The sequence below is a fragment of the Cupressus sempervirens genome, chromosome 2 (genome assembly GCF_028749045.1).
Source record: "Cupressus sempervirens isolate cs-2001-9-10 chromosome 2, ASM2874904v1, whole genome shotgun sequence".
NCBI lineage: Eukaryota > Viridiplantae > Streptophyta > Pinopsida > Cupressales > Cupressaceae > Cupressus > Cupressus sempervirens.
In genome coordinates, this window is record NC_143119.1 from 394,863,870 (window position 1) to 394,872,169 (window position 8,300).

The following is an 8,300-nucleotide window of genomic DNA, read 5'->3' on the forward strand; positions in this document are numbered from 1 at the left end:
AACACATATTTGGTTTTGCTAAATTTACAAACTTGAATTTACATATAGAAATCTCGGTTTATGTTTCCAAGTTTAGAGAATGAATTGGAGGAACATTTTGTACATTTTGGATGAATAAAAGTTTTTTCTTAAATTCCATCTTCCAATTATAATCTTTGCTTGAAAACATCTCCCACCAAACTAACAATTAAATTTCATATACTTTATAAAATTATTAATTAAATCTTAAAAATTAAACAAGAGTTCACCATTATAAAAGAAATGAACCTTTGGTATAAATCATTTATCAGTTATATAATTATAATTCAAATTATTATTAACATATTTACATATTATATATATATACATATATATATATATTTATATTTAAATATATATACATATATACATATATATATATTTATATTTAAATATATATATATACATACATATATAAATATATAAATTATTATTACATTTTACAAAATCAAATCAATAAATTTGATTAATACCATTTAACATATTAATAACAATAAAAAACCCGACTTCATATGTGGCAAGTGTTATAAACATACATATAACATATAAATCGCTGATGGTACGCAGGACCCTGCGATTGCAGGGCCTGCGACATCAGCGGGTACTGTGTACCCTTGCTGTCACAGTACCTGCGACGACCGGTACACTGTGACCGCAGTGGCACGGGGGCATGGGTCTCGTTCCCTCCCACTTATGCATATTACTTTCTTTAAAATCGCTTATGCAATTTTCCATTTGGGTATGCGATTTGGTTCTTAATAAAGTTTAATATTTTTCAAAATATTTTCGATTAATGGTATAATATTCAATTTTTTAATAAATATATATTATATATACATATGTATGTATATATATATATATATATATATATATATATATATATATATATATATGTGTATGCAAATTAAAAATATAAACATATATATACACAAGATATATATATATATATATAAATTCCAATCCTCAGAATTTTCCTATAGACCTTTGATCTCAAAATTTCTCCAATAATTAATCTAATGGGTTTGATTATGAATCTAAACCCTAGCCCTGTGTTCTTTTCAGATCTATGCATATAAAATTCTCGAATAATTAACTACCCATATTGAGAATGCATACAATACAAATAGAAAAAATCCTCAGAAGACATATGGAAGACACGAAGAAGATAGGGAATGTAAGATGCGGAAATAGCATAAGTAAAATCACAAGAATCTACTCGAATTTTGATGCTAATTCGCTCTTCCTCAGAAAACCCGCAAAGCAAGCTCCTCCCTTCTTCAGAGTTCTCGAGTCCTCCAATGCTCCAATTGCTCTCCAAACACTATATCTAAGCTTCTAGGAATCCTTGAATATAAAGAGCTCTCAGGAAACATCTAGAATGCTTCTAGAAACAGCTAGAAGGTGTCACCAACTAAGCATGGGTCTTTTCCAACCTTCTAAATGAGCCATAGGGTTGTGGACACCATGTGCTTAATTGATGCACTAACCTCCGTGTTGTTGACATAAGAGAAATAGAAAGGTGCGTTAACTCCCATGCAAGCTTATAACTCCAATTCACTTTTTATATAATTTCTATTTAAATATTTATAACTTTTATTTTAATTCTTATAACTTTTATTATTATTATTTATTTATTACTTTATTATTATTATTTTATTATTATTAATAATTTTAATTTTCTAATTTTCTTTTATTTAATTCTTTTCCTCAATTAATTCTTATTTAATTAATTATAATCAAAATATCAAATAACATGATATTTTATATTAATTTTCTCAAATAATTAATTTATTAATTAAATCTATTTATTAAGACTTAATTAATAGAAAATTCACCATAGACCTCCAAGATAAAATATGAAAACCCATCATAGAGAAATTCACACAAAATTAGTCTAAAGGGTTAAAAATCATGAATTATGTCATCCAACACATTCAATGGGTAAAATATCCAGATATTTGTCCTACCTTACTAGGACAATTGGTTTAATGGTTTGGGATTTGGACTTGAGAATTTATCTCCCTTCTCTTATCAGTGAGATAGTATAATAGGGTACGCTCATCCTGGCAATTCAGGGAAGTCGATACCCAGTACTTGCAACTTGCAAAAAAACCATGCATGTACATACAATATATATAATGCTAAGCTAAACAGACAATGGCAGGAAGTGGTGCATCGTGTAGATCCCGACTAAGCAGGTGACTACGACTCCCTTCCTTAACCACGTCAGAAATGCCATACAATATGAAAACATGTACACCATACACATGCAAGTATGGGGTAAGTATCCATAATAAAGCACATGAGATAATAAACCATCTAACTAATCATCAACATGAAATGTAAAGTCTAAATGATCTCATCATATACCAACTGAATCCATAACATAATGTCTAATAGTCTCAAAAGGAAACCACTAATCCATCAACCATAAAACTAGTCTGACATAGTCTGATAATAATAACAACAATGTGTCTAGAAAAGATGTGAACGAGGGTAGGTACTACAATGGTAGTTGTTAATTTTCTCTTTATATGTTTGTTTTGTTTAGTTTATGTTCTCATAAACCACACTGTAAAAACCCTTTGATGAATTCCCATGGATTGAAAGTGGAAATCTCATGATCCTTCATATTTGTTTGTGGTCACTAGCCCTTTCCAACTATTTTGGATTATACTAGGCCACCTTATAAGTTATCATTTTTCATTTAGGCATTAAGAGTGCCTTGCATGAAAGGGTGGTCCAGAGATGTTGTGTGCCTACAAATATAGATTTTTGCTATTGAGATTTTTGAAAATGTGAAGAGCATGGCAATGTTATTTTGACTAATGAATGGAATTAAAATAAATTCAAGCTATGGTAGCTCACTGAGTATGAAAAAACCATCTTCACTAACTTTGATCTTCTCATTCTTTTCTTGTTAGACTTCTTATTTGATCTCCCATAAATCTTTTCCACCAAAAGCAACATATTCACAATATAATTTTGTGAAGAAAATAATGATAATTCAAGAAATACTTATCCTAAAAGAAGTACACATGTAATTATCCCTACACTATTTAAGTCCACCTTATTTTCCCTCATCATCCCTATTACAATGACTAATACATTAAGCCTCTGCAAGAAATTCAAGCAAGCCAACTTGATTATTATAGATTGTTGTAAAAATTATCCCCTATACGTCATGAACTCCATGGATAAATAGCATGATTACACATGTCACTAGAAATGAATGTCACGAGAAAGGACAGAAAAATTGAAAGAATTGAGACTAGCTCATCAATGTGGTTGATATCTTTAACTTCAAAACTACTAACATACCTAGATTTCCCTATAAATTTAATCTTGAATTGTCCACAATATATATTTATTTTATTATATATCCCAACTCATATAGTCAGTGAAAAATAATTATTTTTTCATCTAATGTCTTCCACCATACTTTGACAATTGTGTGCTCTCTCTTATTGAAATATGTGCATTGCTCCCTGCAAGCTCAACATGATGACATGAGAAAATATTTGAATTTGTTATTTTAAATTTCTAAATCTATTATGAATAATGGATAATTAAAGATCAATTTAAAAGGCATATTTGTTTAGTTTCAGAAGATATTTTATAATTAAAGGTATGATGCTACAATTTCTTCCCTTTTTTCATATTTTTGGTGGAACATGCTACTTTATGCTAAAACCTTCATACCAATATATAATAATCCACTAATTAGTACCGATATTTATATCTATATCATCTAACATATTTCAAACTTTTCATAGGTTGCAGGACACATCAAAGGAAACAAAGGCCAAGCTAGAAAAGGTTGGGTAGCACAAACTTGGCTCTGGGGGATATTCAAAAATTGAAGCACACATTGTAAGTAGCAGTAAATGAATTGCAAAGAAAAATTATTTATAAAATGCAAATAATTTTGTTAATTAATACAAAATGCAGGGTGCTGATTTTAATCTAGAGGTCATGGAAGAACACAAAAAAATTGCCTTCAAGCAAGGCTATGCAATGGTGGCTGAACACCTACGGCAAGCTTCCATTGCCCCAACCGAATAGTCTCCTGCATCATGTGCATATGTAAATATGCCAAAAAATATATTAGAAATTGAATACTTGAGCAACAATTTATTTGATAATAACGTGCATGACATTGCAATGTAGCTGGTTAATTGTGACACAGATCATACGCAACATCATGAAGCCCCTGATGTGCATCGTATTGTCGATGGAGGTTCTCATTTTTTATTTAAAACTAATTATGTAACTATTAATACAATTTAACATCTTTAGTTGAAATTTGTGTAACCTTTTTGTGTTCAGGATATAGAATCATGTTGTGTTGAACGAGTGCCAGAGGATGTTCAGATTGATCAGCAGCTAGATCATGTCACACATTTAGGTAAAGAAAATCTATGTTTTTTTCTTTTAAATTATTTTTTTGATTTATATTTCTTTTACTTAAATAAAAAATCATAATTCACTAATATAAAATGGTGTGAATTTAACTCATGAAGTACTTGTTATTGCAGTGGATCCCACTTTGGTGCAGCGGCCTCATGATGTTCTTGAACGAATGAGGAGGAGACATGCATTAGAACTAGTAGAGGAGGGGGATGACGAGGAAATTGATATTCCTCATAGAAATCTTATGAAAAAAAGAAATGGCAAGAAAGCCAAAAAGAAATGATTATTCATGAATCACTTACTCTTGAATATTGTTAATGAATATTGTGTTAATTAATATTGTTAATTAATATTATTCATTAATGTTGGGTGTTAATGAATATTGTGTTAATGAATGTTATCATGTGATTATAATGATTGAATGTTATATTTCAAAAATGGATGAATAAATGAATGTTATTAAATGTTAACGGGGAATTTAGAGGGATGTTGGGGGGGGGGGGGGGGGGGGTGGGTGGGGGGGGCAAATGAGCTTCCACCTTCATGTGGTTGGCCTTGTTTAGTAAATAATATTTAACTATTCTCAAAACCAAGTGAAGATCAAACTTTAAAGATAAGCTTATAGTTAATAGTGACAACCAATTAGCAAGTCAAAATGAAGTTCTTTGTTACAGGTACCTTTTTAGTTTTTAAAGCATGATGTCATGTTTTAATATTGTATTTTTTTTTTCTTAAGTTAAAGTATTCTTTTACTATAACAACATAATTTATGACCATTTTAGTAACTATTTTAACATCGCTTTATGACAAATCCTGTTTTGGCAAAGATGGCGATAAGTGATGTTATCTATTCCTTGGGAGATTGGATTGCATAGGTCTGTACCTCAAAATCATTTGCATGTGGTAGAAATGCATACTTACAACCATTTCATTCCACATTTAAAAACGTTGATGATAATATTGCTTGTTTTAATTTATATTTTTGTCTATAGTCATTATAAATGTTGCAACCTTAGACTGCATATTTTAAATCATGCCTTGTAGCTATAGTCACTGTAATTTAGCGAGCTATATTTGAAAGCTTTCATAATATGAAATTTTTACATATTACTCTTTGGTGAGCTAAGGAAAACCTATTTTTTCTTCATTGTAGTTTTGAACTATTCTATATCAATCTTACAAATGAGAAACTACAACAACACTTCAATCAAGTTAGAAAGTTCCATATCTATTAAATTATCATAATTTTTGAAAGAAATATATTTTTTATACATTTTGTTTTTGCTCTTTTCTTAGGGTATATTTTCTTAACTATTTCAATATTATTTTGTTGTGTATGATATTTACTTTTTTCTATGTAATTTTCTATATGCTGTGCAACATGTCTTTAGATGGAATAGGATGAATACACAAGAGAAGAAATTGGTTGGAGCTACATTGAATTTGTTGACAATCAAGATGTTTTGGATCTGATTGAAAAGGTATTTTTTGATATCCATTTCCTTTTCTAGTTAGATGTAGATGCAAACTGCATAATTAAACATACACACAATATATGATTTTAATTAAGGTTCTCAATAAACATCCTGGGTATAGGTAAATCAGTGGGGTTAACACTTATTCATAAATTCAAATAATAATTTTTTTTCTATAGAATTGAGTATCTTATGGACTAAATATTTTAGAATGAATGATCCCTTTCTCAATTTAAATTATAGTGCTTTGTCAGAAGTTTGTGTTTATTAGAGCACAAACTTTTGAAATTGAGGGCCAGGATCTTAAATACAACTATATTTTGTATATGCAGAAGCCAAGGGGAATTGTAGCTCTTCTGGATGAAGCATGGTATGTTTATGAGATTGTTGTTTATACAAATTTTGAGGTACCCATTTGATATCATATTATATGCTAATTTCCCTTGAACTTTGTTTTTTAATTCATAGATTTCAAAATAAGAATGACATTTCCATTACTATGTGAATAAGATATAGGGAATGGGAAGAACATAATAGTGACATTTTTTAGCTATGAGGAAAAGATATAATGAATGGAAAGTTATAATGTAGTTGTTTAACAAAATAGGAATCTCACAAGCATCAATGGAAGTTGAATACCAATGAGAGTAAATCTTGGACTTCAACTTTGAAGCAAAGATTAGGCCATGATTAACTTAACAAAATAGGGATAACAGGAAGGCTTGGATTGGTTAACAAATTATATAAATTAATAATTTGAAACCTAGCAAGAAAATACCAGATTAGATGAAGTGAACAATCACTAGCATGTGCTCATTTCTCTCAAGCAGTTATCTTTGCTGAAATAACACATACTAATCTCTTACAGAATTTAGATCATGATGATAAGTACACCCCAATCATCCTAGAAATCTACAACAAATCTGTCCAAGTTTATGGCCTATTATTATTATGAGCTTTACAAGTTTATATAGTTCATTTTCTATTAAAAATTGCTATTACATTTTGGTTTTCTTTGTGTTGTACATAATCAAAATCAAACCCATTTATTTCTTATTATAGGGCCACATCAGCCTTATGCTTGAAAAAAGAAGAGGAAGCCTCATGTTATAATATTAGAACCATAAGATCCATAGGAGAATGTCAAAGATAGTCACGATGTGCCTATTAGTAATAGGCACATCATGACTATCTTCGATTGATAGGCACATTGTGAGTATCTTTGGCATTCTTCAATCAAGAATTCTCTTTTAGTTGAGAGCTTGCAAGGGAGATCAACTAGCGAAGATGCTTCGTTAGCACCTTCACAATCAACAGGAAAGTGGGGTGTGGGACCTCCTCCAAATAATGGTACCATTGGATCAAATCCGACATTAGGTAATCAAGGTTTAGAACTAGCTCCAAGGTAGTTCATCATATTAGAACATGGAAAATGGTGCCTTGAACTACCTTTTTATGTTTATCACTTACCTATTTGCAACTCCACAATCAATATTGATAGTCTCTTGCCCTCATTGTGGAACTGAACTACTTTACTTTTATTGATGTAGCTAAACTACGAGTGCCTTTTGTGTTCTTGAAAAATCATAAGCTTTCAACTTTTGTGAAGCCATTACAGATGCAAATGAACAACTGGTGAGGTGTCAATTTTAAGGCAATTTTTTTTTCTATAACGTACAATTCAATTGCTAGAAATATTTCATCTAGAGGCATCAATTGATAGATTTTTAACTTTTCATGTCATTTTCTACTTTGGTTGGGTAGTTCTCCTTGTATTTGTAAAACTTGTTGTAGTCTTTAGCCTAATGACAGTTTGGTATTACATCTAGGGTGCTAAGATAGTCGACTTAAAACTTTACATTAAAAAAAGCATCAAGGGATAATATTTAGATTGTGGATATTTGTACAAATTATGTTGGTTTTAGACATAGTTATATTTATAGTTATATATGTGATTGGGATAGTAAGTTTTTTTGTCACGTTTATTTGTTTAAAAAATAGAGATTCGTTAGTGAAATTATTGGCTTTCATTCCTAATAAATAATTCTTTCCTAATTTTATTTTTCCCTACAGGAACCAAAATTTAGACGAGTTGTGCCAATATTATTGCAAAGGCTTTAATCTCATAGGATCCTTTTAAACTGAACAAAATTTGAGTTGTAAAGCATAATTGCTTGGTGGAGACTCAGGATATTGTGCACATTTCTTCCTCCATCTCATTTTTTTGTATGAAATAAATCATGTGATGAATGAAACAATGGTGTGGAGGTAGAAATGTGCATGATACCCTAACTCTCATGCACTGAGCAATTACATTTAGAATCAAATTTTGTGCAGTTTAGAAGGCTCCTATGAGAGCAAGGCTTTTACAATAATTGGCATAGCTTGTCAAAA